The sequence below is a fragment of the Trichechus manatus genome, unplaced genomic scaffold (genome assembly GCF_000243295.1).
Source record: "Trichechus manatus latirostris isolate Lorelei unplaced genomic scaffold, TriManLat1.0 scaffold00035, whole genome shotgun sequence".
NCBI lineage: Eukaryota > Metazoa > Chordata > Mammalia > Sirenia > Trichechidae > Trichechus > Trichechus manatus.
The window spans coordinates 9,850,229-9,864,269 of record NW_004443971.1 but is presented as its reverse complement, the minus strand read 5'-3'; the positions used below and the strand labels follow the sequence as shown (position 1 = coordinate 9,864,269).

General features: G+C 43.6%; 1 protein-coding gene and 1 non-coding gene across 2 annotated transcripts in view; one reads left to right on the top strand and one right to left on the bottom strand.

Moving 5' to 3' along the window:
* Positions 1–14,041, bottom strand: part of ELK4 (ETS transcription factor ELK4) — a 60,717-nt gene that overhangs the window by 27,084 nt on the left and 19,592 nt on the right. The gene's annotated exons all lie outside the window — the stretch shown is intronic.
* TRNAG-CCC (transfer RNA glycine (anticodon CCC)) lies at positions 720–790 on the top strand. Its single transcript has one exon. It is a non-coding gene; the product is annotated as a tRNA-Gly (tRNA).

The following is a 14,041-nucleotide window of genomic DNA, read 5'->3' as shown; positions in this document are numbered from 1 at the left end:
ATCATATATATATATATACGTTTTACTGGTTTTGCTTCTTTAGAGAACCCAGCCTAAGACAGTGTGATTGTTCCTTTCAGTCTTTATTCATTTAACAAATACTTTGTTAGTTCTTGCTATGCACCACACAGTGTGATAAGAGAGAGGGATATAAGAAACTTTGAGTCTAGTGTAATAGACAAGTAAACAATTATAACACTAAGATAAGTACTATGATAGGGGTCCTTCTATCATATACTCTTCCTCTACCCTTTCGGTAGAGAAATTAACATGAAAAGCCAAATCATGACTGTTATGGATTGAATTGTATCCCCCACAAAGCTATGTTGAAGCCCTAACCCCTCTACCTGTGAGCGTGACCTTGTTGGGAAACAGAGTGTTTGAATACATTATCAGTTAGCATAAGATCATACTGGAGTAGGGCGGGTCCTAATCCAATACGACTGGTGTCCTTATAAGAGAGGAGAAGAGACACAACAGACAGGGGAAACAGCTATGTGAGCAGAGAGTGATGTAGCTGCCAATCAAGGAACCTGGGGCCACTAGAAGCTGGGAGAGACAAGAAAGGGTCTTCCCCTGGAGATTTGGTGGGAACATAGACTGACTGACATATTGGTTTGGACTTCTAGCCTATAGAACTGTGAGAGAATAAATTTCTGGTCTTATAAGTCATCCAATTTGTGATATTTTATTACAGCAGCCCAAGAAACCTATTGAGGGCAGTGGTGGTTCAGTGGTAGAATTCTTGCCTCCCAAGCAGGAGACCCAGGTTCGATTCTTGGCCAATGCACCTCAAGCGCAGTTACTACTTGTCTGTCAGTGGAGGCTTGTGTGTAGCTATGATGCTGAACAGGTGTCAGCAGAGCTTCCAGACTAAGACGGACTAGGAAGTAAGGACTGGCAATCTACTTCCAAAAATCAGCCAGTGAAACCCTGTGGATTACAATGGTTCAATCCCATTGTACTTGGGATTGCCATGAGTCGGGGCCACTCAGGGGCAGCTAACAACAGAAACCTATTACAGTGACAATCAGGGTAATTGACGAGCATGGCATCTGGACAAGGGGCGTTGGTTAGAGGAGTCTACTTCTGTGATGTGGCAGCTACACAACAGGGCTAAACCCGCCACAGGCAAGAGAGCCCCTTCTCCTAAACAAGCTGGGAATGGTCACTCCCAACACCTTCTAACCTTTGACTCCCCAATACCTGTATTCCCATAACATCTCCCCATTCCCTTTCTGCTCTCTGGAGAACACAGAACAAATCCATTCCCTCCTCTACAGAACAGCCCTCTAAATAGCTGAAGGCTGCTTTCAAGTCTCCTGAGGAACCTGTTGAGCATCATGGCAACAAGCAAGCGTCCACTGACAGACAGGTGGTGGCTGCACATGAGGTGCATTGGCTGGGAATCCAATCCAGGCCTCCCGCACGGGAGATGAGAATTATACCACTAACCACCACTGCCCTTGTGCTTCATACCTGTTGTTGTTTGTTGCTGTCAAGTCAATTCTGACTCACGGTGACCCCATGTGTGCAGAGTAGAACTGCTCCATAGGGTTTTCAAGGCTGTGACCTTTTGGAAGCAGGTCAACAGGTCTGCCTTCTGAGGTGCCTCTGGGTGGGTTCAAACCGCCAACCTTTCGGCTAGTAGTCGAGTGCTTAACTGTTTGCACCACCTGGGGACTCCTTATACTTACCAGGTATTAAATAATCGGTAATAGTTGATTAAAGAACCCTGGTGGCACAATGGTTAAGCCCTCGGCTGCTAACTGAAAGTACTGTCTTTCTGCAACTGACCGATTTCACTCGGCAGTGTTTTCAAGGTTCATCCATGTTGTGGCACGCATCAGAACTTTATTTCTCTTTATGGATGCATAATATTCCATTGTAGGGATGTACCCCATTTTGCTTATCCAGTCATCTGTTAATGGACATTTCCACTGTTTCCACCTTTTGGCTATTGTGAAAAGTACTACTTCCACTTTTTTTCAAAATAACCTTGTTATTTTAGAATATTTATAGAAAAGCTGCAAATATAATGCAGAGGCTTCCTGTATACCCCTCCCCTCCACCTTTTAAAATTGGTGATGACAGAACAAACATGGCCCTGGACCAGGAGTGAGGATGCTTCAGTGTGCCTGCGGGTGAGCCATATCACCTTGGCAGGCCTTGCTGCTTCACTCGTCACTGTAATAAAATCACCGAGAAGAGGCCAGCCCACAGCGCGTTCTCTAGGTCTGGATGGTGGCTCCCCTCACCCGCTGCTCACTGGCTGGACCACACCTTGCTTTCCCCGGAGCGTGTCTCTTCCAGGATCTAAGTGCCTAAGGGGGCAGGAGGCTGGCACAGCCTGTCTTCACAGCTCCATCTGAGCTGTCAGTGATTGCATCTTTCATTTCCAGAACCCCAGGGCCTAACAGAGGGTCCGGTAGGTAAGAAAATAGGAAAGCATTATTTGGTGAAAAGGAAGGGAGGAGAGAGTATTAACTGGGGACTGTAAACTGCCGAGGAGTCCCTGGGTAGTGCCAAGGGTTAGCATGCTAGGCTGCTACAGAAAGGTTGGCGGTTCAAGTCCATGCAGAGGTGCCTCCAAAGAAAAGTCTGCTGGTCTACTTCTGAAAAATCAGCTATTGAAAACCCTATGGAGCACAATTCTACTCTGACACACGTGTTGTTGCCATGAGTTGGAGTCTACTTGACAGCAATGGTTTTTTTCCCTGGTAAACAGGTAACCCATCTATCGGTGGTGGGGGGGCGCACAGAATCTTGGAGTGACAGATTTCTAGGGTTGTGTCTGTAGGCAATCTAATTCCCCCACTGTGCACACAGCGGGAGAGTGACTCGCCAAAGGTCAAACGCCGTAAGGGGCAGGCAGCCTGGGGTCAGGCAACCCTGACCTCGCAGCACATCAAGCTGCCTCCCAGTGTGCAGGGAGATCTAGTGACAGCATTGGGTGTCAGAGTCCTCCAGCCAACGGTGACAGAGCTGCCAGGCTGCTGTCATCACATGTGACCTGGAAAACTGAGGGCTGTTTCCTCAACGGCACAAGAAGTAAACTGAGATCCAAGGTACCCTGCCCCTCGCCTCCCCCTTCCTGTACCCCAGCCTCACTGTAACTGGTTCTACAGGGAAGGGCACCACATGACAGAAGGGAAGACCCAAGAATGTACACAGGATGAGGCACCGCCCACCTAGCTCCATCCAGCCCCTCTCCAATTCCTAGGCTCGACCACAAGTGGGAACTGAGGGCTCCATGCCCACCCTGGGAGATGGACAGGACCTAGCATGATGGGGGCAGAGACCACAAACGGGGACTCGGGGCTCCATGCCCACCATAGGAGATGGACAGAACCTAGCGTGATGGGGGTAGAGACTACAAGCGGGGACTCAGGGCTCCATGCCCACCCTAGGAGATGGACAGGACCTAGTGTTATGGGGGCAGAGACCACAAGCGGGAACTTGGGCCTCCGTGCCCACCCTGGGAGATGGACAGGACCTAGTGTGATGGGGGCATAGAGGCTGTTGATAGCCCGACCCTCCTCCTGGATCCACCCCAGGAAATCCTACTTTTCCCTCCTGTGCCAACAATTAACGCGCTCAGCTGCTAACTGACAGGTTGCAGGTTTAAGTCCTCGCAGAGGCTCCTCAGAAGAAAGGCCTGGTGATCTACTTCCAAACAATCAGCCATTGGAAAGGCTATGGAGCATGGTTCTCCTCTGACACACATGGGGTCTCTATGAGTTGGAATCGACTTGATGGCCATGTTTGTTTTTTAATCTCTGCTCTTAATATCTGCAGTTCATGTTCTGCATATTCAGCTTCCATCCTGCCTGATACAGCTATGTACCTTTGATTCATGCATGCTTTTTCCTTTCCACCTAAATGGTCCTTAAGGGCGAGGGCCAGATTCCACTTCTCTGTGACCCCACGTAGACAGCATTCAATAAATATTCCTTGCGATGTCTGAGGCCCCTTGCCTTTTCTACATCCTTTCTAGGGTCCTTCCTTTGCACTTCTCTCCTCCTCCTTCTGTACTTCTTCACAAACTGGCGTTTCTGTGAGGACTGTGGAGTACCATCTGAGGAACTGCCAGCACGAGGCGCCAAATGCCTGTGAGCTGGGTTAGCAGGTCCCAAATATTTAAAACTTGTTAGAAGGAGCCCCTCTGAGCCCCTTAGCTTCCTGTTCTCTAGGGAGTCTCAAGGAATCCTGGTTGCCACAAACGGTTAAGCGCTCAACTACTATGCTAAAGGTTGGCGGTTCAAACCTACCAGAGGCACCTCAGAAGACAGGCCTGGCACTCTGCTTCTGAAAGGTCACAGCCTTGAAAACCCTGTGGAGTAGTTCTGCTCTGCACGTGGCTGGCACTGACTCAACAGCAATCAACGCCAACAACATCAAAGGGGGTCTCAGTCTCCTCTTCCGTACCCTGCTCTCAGGTCTGAAACACTTTGCACAAGAGAGGAGGTGGGCCGTAGTTCCAAGGCAGAAAGAAGGAGCGAGCCTGGTGGACCAGGTTTTGTGTGTTGGTAGCACAGACACTGAGGGCTGACTAGTGGTTCTCTTCCCTTCTATGCATATCACCCTCAGCACACACGAACACCTGTCAGAGCTAAAAGCCTCTGGGCCAGGCCTTCAGCCTCTGCGGAGAGAAACAAGGTACAGAAGAAGGTACATGAGGTTAATAAAAACCCTACAGTCCTGAACTTGGATTGGAAATATCAGTATAAACTCAAAATATACTTACATTAAAAAAAAAAAAAAAAAAAAAGTCCTAGCTTTGTCCACTGAAAAGACCTAAAACCAATGACCAACCCAATAACAATTAGCACTCCTAACAGCCATATTATGATCTCTAAATAACATTTCCCACTAAAAGGAACCAAAGACCCTTAGATGAAATAGTTGATTCTAGATCTGTGACAGGAAATAGATGAGCCTGGACATCCAGTCATGTTAGAAAGCAAAGAAGCTTTCAAACAGCATTTCAGATTGTGTCAAAAGGACTTGGAAATCAACTTGAAGAGGCTCCCACCAGCCAAAGATGGAGACAATTTGAACATGAGCAAGGATTACAATGGCAATGGATTGAAACACATCAAATATGCTTAAATCCATGAAAATATAATGATACTAAGGAAAAACCTTCTCTGTAATCATTAGGGGATGTTAGAAGAGCAATTCATTATTTTGAAAACTGGTAAATACAAAGAAGGAATCAAGCATTTGTCCTGCCTTTTCTATATGGACAGTATCTCAGGGTATATATCCATTGCTGTCGAGTCGATTCTGACTCATACTGATCCTACAGGACAAAGTAGAACTGCCCCGTAGGGTTTCCAAGGAGTGGCTGGTGGATTCGAACTGCCAAGCTTTATGGTTAGCAGCCAAGCTTTTAACCACTGCGCCACCAGGGTTCAGTTTCTATTTCTAGAAGCATTCCAGCAATAAATGGAGAAATAATGGAATTAGAATATCCTCATTGTACAGCTCTTAATGGATCTAAGTAAAGATAGTCAAGGACTACCAACATCAGAAAAGAAAGACAAGCAGACAGTGCATGCTCCCTGACATGGAAACACACAAATCTGTTACGTATTCTTGCAAAAAACCAACCAACCAACCAAATCTGATCTGGCCTCTGACTTTAATTACCAATCTACAGAAAACCAAGGGACAATGCAAACGTAAAATCTCACCATGGGAATGCAATAAACAAAATCCAGATGATGAGAATATCTACAGAACAATCTAGCTTCTTTAACAATAAATTACAAGGGGGAAAAACAAGATTGAGAAGAAAACTGTGGACTACAACAGATTTAGGAGATAGAGCAGCCAACTGCAATGAATGGAATTTATTTGGATCTGATTTGAACAAACATTGCACAAAGACTTTATGAGACAGGAAAATGTGAACACTGACTGAATATTTTATATTAAGGAACTATTATTTTTAGGTATGATCATTGTAAAGTTGTTTCATAAAAGTCTTATCTTTTAGAGATATACTCTGAAACATTTATGAATGAAATATCACGTCTGAGATTTCTTTCAAAAGTAAATAGGATGATTGGTGCCCGACTACCATTACTAAACATTTTGATCAACAACCCAGTAGACGGAGCCTGATCAAAAGGAGGAAAAATGTAGAACAGAACCTCAAATTCTTCTGGAAACCAGACTTACTGGTTGCATTGTGTTGTGGATTGAATTGTGTCCCCAAAAAATGTGTATCAATTTGGCTAGGCCATGATTCCCAGTACTGTGTGATTGTCCACCATTTTGTCATCTGATATGATTTTCCTATGTATTGTAAATCCTACCTCTATGATGTTAATGAGGCAGGATTAGAACTAGTTATGTTAATGAAGCAGGACAATCTACAAAATTAGGTTGTATCTTGAGTCAATCTCTTTTGAGATATAAAAGAGACAAGTGAGCAAACAGACAGGGGGATCTCCTACCACCAAGAATGCAGAACCAGGAGGGGAGCGCATCCTTTGGATCTGAGGTCTCTGTGCTGATAAGCTCCTAGATCAAAGGAAAAGACAACAAGGACCTTCTTCAGGAGCCGACAAAGAGAGAAAGCCTTCCCCTGGAGCTAATGCCCTGAATTCAGACTTCTAGCCTACTAGACTGTGAGAGAATAAACTTGTTTGTTAAAGCCATCCACTTGTGGTATTTCTGATATAGCAACACTAGATAACTAAGACACATTGACTGGTGGAACTCAGAATCTGTTACCCGGAAATAATCTTTAAATCTTGAACCAAAGCTATCCCATGATGTCATCTTTAAACAACTTAACTCAACTAATAAAAACTGTTGGCCTCAAGCATTGGGCTCTCTTAAAGAATTATCTATATGAGATCAAATTGACAACAGTAACTCTAAAACAGATGAGAATCGTAAGGGGCAGAGAGTTTAGGTTAATGGTGATGAAACAATATGGGTAGAGATAGCGAGAATGATGGTTGTACAATGTGAAGGGTGTAACCAATGTCTCTGAACTATACCTGCAGAAAGTGTTGAATGGGTATATGTCTTGTTGTATAGATTGTCACCAATTTTTATTTATTTTTTAGAAAATAGGAGAGGGTTGGTGGGAATACAGGGGGTATTGATGAAACAATGTTGGCCAAGAGCTAGTAATTGTTGAAGCTGGGTGATGGGTATGTTGACATTCATTACTTTTCTACATACTTGACATTTTCCATGATAAAAAGTTTAAAACAGTATTTGGATTGTTCATCCCAAATCAGGCATATCCTAAGGACTAAAACAACCACAAAGAAATCTTAAATTGCATTTAATGGCCTTGTTAGCAATAATATTGGTATTGTCACTTTTGAAACTGTTACGTAGATTGAAGGATTAAGCAAATAACTAATTATGTTAATATGGTTAGGAACCCAAAGTTTTAGCAGGACAGACACAAATATTTTAAGTCCAGAAGAAAGGAGAGTGAAGGAAACCAAAGACTCAAGGGAGCAATTAGTCCAGAGGGCTGGTGGACCACATGAACCACAGCCTTCATCCCCCGGAGACCAACTAGATGGTGCCCAGCTACAACTACTGACCGCTCTGACCGGGAGCACAACAGAGGGTCCCAGACAGAGTGGGAGAAAAAATGTAGAACAAAAAATCAAATTCACAAAAAAGACCAGACTTATTGAGTTGACAGAGACTGGAGAAACCCCTGAGACGATAGCCCTAAGAAACCCTTCTGACCTGGAAGTGAAGCCATAACCGGAGACCATCATTCAGTCAAACAGGCTCATAAAATAAGCAACACCAGAGAGGAACATGCTCCTTAGAACAATCAATTATACGAGATCAAAAGGGCAGCACTTGCCCAAAAGCGAAGATGAGAAGGCAAGAAGGGGTAGAAAATCAGAACAAAAGGAAACGGGGAATCTAGGGCAGAAACGGGGAGAGTGCTGACACATTGGGGGGAATGAAACCAATGTCACGGAACACTTCTGTACAATCTATCGAGTGGGAAACTAATTTACTCTGCTAACTTTCACCTAATGCACAATAAAGATTATATATATATAAAATAAGTAAAAATCGTGCAATCTTGACTGGGAAATATTAGTACAAACTTACTGGTTTTTTTTTAATCTTTCTAAAAAATACGCATTTCCTAGTTACATCCCTGAAAAGACCTAAACACAAGGACGAACCCAGTAGCAATGTGCACCCCTAGCACTCAGATTGTATATTCAGTAACATGAGCCAGGGAATTCCTGGAGAAATGACCAAGTCCGTATCCGGAGCAGGAAATGTACAAGATGAACTTGAGCCATCTTGTCACTCCTAAAAGCAAAGAAATATCAAAGACTTTTATCAGAATCATGTCAAGAGAGCACAGGAACCTTGAAACCAAGGCACAGTGGTGTCGAAATCCCCACCACACACCTGCCAAGTGTACTCCCTGTTGCCAAGGTCGATACTGGATACTTGCTCCGTCCACCCTGGCCACGCTGTAAACCCTTTGAGAAGGAAAATGCCACACTCTCCTGCATCCAGAACTCTTCCCCTCCCTTCCCACACTCCAGCACTTGTGAATGAACTCAAGCCAGGGGTGTACCACAGCCACGCCCAATCGCTGATGGGCAGCAGAGTGCTGGTCTATAGCCCCACCTGCTGGTAAATGCTGGGAACCGAAGCAACGATCATCAACAGTAAAACGTTAAAGGGAAACTTAGCCAAAAAGCTAAGAATTGCCGTCAACAGAGTTGAGGATACTTTTTTAATTTTTAAAGCAAAAGGAAAAGTTTTATTCAGCATATATTCAAAAAGGCAGAAGTGGGAAATGGACAAGCATGCTGCTAGAGCCATGTCTGCCTGAGTCCAAGGAAATATCACAGAATAGGCAAGAATGGGAAAACGGACAAGCATGCTGCCAGAGCCATGTCTGAGTTCGAGGAACACTACAGATTCCTCAGTATATATTAACATTACAAAGGGTAAAACCATTGAAAGCTTCACCTTCTCACAGACTGGCTAGAAACTGTGATCCTACATTTTGAATTGTCTTTCTTAATAATCATTGGTAGAGGTTTCAGTAAGGAGAGTCAGGAGGGTTCTCATCGGTCCAACAAATCTTACTATTCACTAAATACTAATAAAAAAAGATAAGAGTGAAAGTATGTGGGTGTTTTGTGCTGTGTTTTATGATTTGTTTATGTGAAAGGATCCCTGAAAGATTTTTTCCAAGATCGTCCTACCTACTGTCTTTATACCTCAGGGCTTACTTGATGTGTCCTTGTGAGTCCAGCTCCAGCTGGGTCACATTTTAGGACAGGGAATAATGGCTCCAATATTATCCAACATTGTCTCTTAAATCAGGTACTGTCTGCTTACATTTGTGGAACCTGGGAAAGAGAAACTAGTAAAAGACTAGCTACAGGTTAAGACTCCTGTGGTTTGGGAAATGTGACCTCCCAGGCCAGAGAACCTTGAACATCTAGGTTAACACCACTACTGTTGTTGGTGTCTCTTCCTCACTAACAAACTTCTCCAAAGAGAAGGCAGGAGAGCCTAGGTGAGGAATGCAGGCTCTAGGATCAAACTTTCAGAGCAGGAATGCTGTCTCTGCTAGCTCCGTGTCTGAGCAAGTTCTTTAATGTCTTTGTTCCTCAGTTTCCTCATCTGTAAAATAAGTATGATAATGCATCTACCTAAGATTTCTTGTGAAATTTTAATGATTTAATCAACACCAAATGCTTAACACATGGTAAGTGTTCAGCAAATTTTAGCTTCTATTGGCCTTCTGGAGCCCTGGTGGCTCAGCTGATAAGAGATCAGCTGCTAACCAAAAGGTCAGCAGTTCGAATCCACCAGCCGCTCCTTGGAAACTCTATGGGGCAGTTCTACTCTGTGCCTCCATAAGAACGGGAACCTAGCATTTCTAGTTCAGAGTCTGACACAGAAAACCCTTCCATAAATTTTGCTAAATGAAGGTGTTTTCACTATTTCCAGTCTCACCACCCAACTTATTTGCTTAATTACACACGTAATACGTACATACCCGTTCCTTCCTAATTCAAGCAATTCAGAAAATGCAAAAATCTCGCTGGAGCCCTGCCAATCCCATTTCCCTAAACAATTTTGAGGAAAGTTCAGCACTGAGTTCCTTTCACTAGATAAACTGGCCCCCCAAACAGAAGTTCCTTCTCCTCCTCCCAGAGCAAGTAAGCTAACCCTTCCACTTCTTTTTCTTTAGACCAAGTTGTACTCTAGCTCCTTCTCCCTCTTTGCCCCAGCCCAGTCGTACCAGTCTCCCTCAATCTCCAAGGAGAACAGCTCTGCAAGCATACATCTGAATCTGTCTCCTACTGAGGCCAGCAGCTTCCAAGAGTCCTGTACGGATGGGCACCAAATGCAGAAATTAGTACTTTAGGATATAACCTGCCACAAAAGCAAATAAAACAACTGGAATTAGAACATAAAAAAAAAGGTTGGCACTTCTTAAGAAATAGATATATGCAGCTCTACCTATGGTCCCACAAGTGATGCAATTATGGAACAAAGACATTTTCCACATCCATTTACTGTTGTTAACAAAATACATTTCAATTCTACTTGCATATATAACACAGTTAGCAGCCACATTATCCAAACATTCCAAATGCATCTAGGGCACAGACAAGGTTTGACATACTTATAAGAATGCCAGATGAACAAGAGCATCCCTGATTTTATTCCAGGATATTATACTAGAAATATTGGCAACCACAAGTAAACTTGCTGTGTTTCTGAAATTTTGTCCTACTTCTGAGTTTGGTCATACAGACATTTCACTAGTAGTGGACACATTGAAATTATGTCTCTGATTTGTATGCGCACCTCTGAAGAGGATGTCCCTATAAAGAAAACATGGCCAGTGACATTGATTTTGTTGTTCTTACGTGCTGTCGATTCCAACTCATAGAGACCCTATTACAACAGAACAAAACACCATCTGGTTCTGCGCTGTCCTCACAATTGTTGCCATGTTTGAACACATTGTTGCAGCCACTGTGTCAATTCATCTCATTGAAGGTCCTCCTCTTTTTTGATGACCCTCTACTTTACCAAGCATGATGTCCTTTTCCAAGGACTGGTTCCTCCTGATAACGTGTCCAAAGTACATGAGATGAAGTCTCATCATCTTTGCTTCCAAGGAGTGCTCTGGTTGTACTTCTTCTCAGACAGACTGGTTTGTTCTTCTGGCAGTCCATGGTATAGTCTATCTTATTCACCAACATCATAAATCAAAGGCATCAATTCTTCTTTGGTCTTCCTTATTTATAGTCCAATTTTTGCATGCATATGACATGATTAAAAATACTGTCAGGCGCACCTTAGTTCTCAAAGTGATATCTTTGCTTTTGAACACTTTAAAGAGGTCTTTTGAAGCAGTTTTGCCCCGTGCAATGTGTCATTTGATTTCTTGACTGCTTCTTCCAAGGGTGTTAATTGTGGATCCAAGTAAAATTAAATCCTTGACAACTTCAATGTTTTCTCCGTTTATCATGATATTCCTTATTGGTCCAGTTGTGAGGATTTTTATTTTTTCTGTTGAGGTGAAATCCATACTGAAGGCTACAGTCTTTGATTTTCATCAGTAAGTGTTCCCTCTTCACTCTCAGCAAGCAAGGCTGTGTCATCTGCATATCATAGGTTGTTAGTCTTCCACCAATCCTGATGCCATATTCTTCTTCATACAGTCCAGCTTCTCAGATTATTTGCTCAGTATACAGATTGAATAAGTATGGTGAAAATATACACCCCTGGCACACACCTTTCCTGATTTTAAACCACGCAGTATTCCTTTGTTCTGTTCAAACAACTGCCTCTTGGTCTATGTACAGGTTCCTCACGAGCACAATTAAGTGTTCTGGAATTCCCATTCTTCACAATGTTACCCATAATTTATTATGATCCACACAGTCAAAGGCATTTGCATAGTCAATAAAACAAAGGTAAACATCTTTCTGGTATTCTCTGCTTTCAGTCAAGATCCATCTGACATCAGCAATGACATCCTTTGTTCCACATCCGCTTGTGAATTCAGCTTGAATTTCTGGCAGTTCCCTGTCAACGTACTGTTACAACTGTTTTTGAATAATCTTCAGCAAAATTGTCCTTGCATGTGATATTAATGATATTGTTCGATAAATTCCACATTCTGTTGGATCACCTTTCTTTGGAATGGGCACAAATATGGATCTCTTCCAGTTGGTTGGCCAGGTAGCTGTCTTTCAAATTTCTTGGCATAGATGAGTGGGAACCTCCAGGGCTGCATCCGTTCGTTGAAACATCTCGGTATTCTGTCAGTTCCTGGAGCCTTGTTTTTCACCAATGCCTTTAGTGCAGCTTGGACTTCTTTCAATACCATCAGTTCTTGATCATATGCTACCTCCTGAAATGGCTGAACATCAACCAATTCTTTTTAGTACAGTGACTGTGTGTATTCTCTCTTGTTTTGACGCCTCCTGCGTCATTCAATATTTTCCCCGTAGAATCCTTCAATATTGCAACTCGAGGCTTGAATTTTTTCTCCAGTTCTTTCAGCTTGAGAAATGCCAAACATGTTCTTCCTTTTTGGTTTTCTAACTCCAGGTCTTTGCACATTTCATCGTAATACTTTACTTTGTCTTCTTAAGTCGCCTTTTGGAATGTTCTGTTCAGCTTTTTTCCTTCATCATTTCTTCCATTTGCTTTAGCTACTCAACATTCAAGAGGAGGTTTCAGAGTCTCTTCTGACATCCATTTGGTCTTTTCTTTCTTTCCTGTCTTTTTAATGACCTTTTGCTTTATTCCTGTATGATGTCTTTGATATCATCCCAAAACTCATCTGGTCTTCGGCCATTAGTGTTCAATGCGTCAAATCTATTTGGAGATGGTCATCCAAATTCAGGTGGATGTCACTATAAACATAGTGATAGTGATAGTATCCAGCATTGATGAATCTCGTCTATCATATGAGTGCATACAGCATGACAAGTCTAGTCCTTTCAGTGGAGATCTTACACACTCTTAATTATTTTCACTATCATAGTACTAAGTAAGAAGCCCAGTTGGCACAGTGGTTAAAGCACTTGGCTGCTTACCCAAAGGTCGGTGGTTCGAACCCACCAGCTGCTCCATGAAAGAAAGATGTGGCATTCTGCTTCCATAAATATTACAGCCTTGGAAAACCAATAGGGCAGTTCTGAGCCCAGCAGCCTGCCTGCCATCTTGAATAGGCAAAGGGCTGCGACGACCGTCTTTGGTGATATAGGTACTAACTCCCCGTCATTAAGTTATCTCCTTATTTAGGTATGCTTCCTGTTTCTGGCCAAGGTGAGGAAAACAAGAGACTGTGGTGGCAGGACCAGCTGAAACTGGCAAGAACTAGTCTGGCCTGCCTGATATGTGTAGAGAGGATACTTTTAAAGAGATCCAGTCCTTCTCCCTCAGAAAAGATAAACACACGCCAGTTAAACATATAAGAAGCCTTTAATTTCATCACCATAAACATTATACTCTGATTGCTCACATACAGTATAAAATATTTACTCCGCTAAATAAATAAGACATAACATTATTGCAAACGGCACTTAAGGCCCAGAGATAAGACCTCCCTAGCCCGGGGATGGGGGTGCTCCTGAGTTTCTGTGTGGGATTCCCCGAGCACAGATGTGCCCTGGGGGCCGAGACGGACAAAGGCTAGTGGAGGCACACTCTGCTTCTGGTCCCCCAAGAGGAGGCTGTGAACCCAATGAAGAAAGGCAGGCTGGCAGCTCCTTCATCATCCCAGGCCTAGAGGGGGCAGAGGGTGGTAGGGGACTGGGCCAGGAGCAAAGGGGAGGCTAGGGGGGACCACTGAGACCTGAAGCCCCACCCTCCACCTTCCTCCACTTCCCCAGCCCTGGTAACAGCATTTGGGATTTCCGTTGGGGTAAACAGAGCTTCCAAGCTCCTGAGCTAGGCAGTTTTGGGGGCCACACCAATCACCCCAGGAAAAGAGGATTCTGGCAATGCTCAGCCCAATAATCAGCTA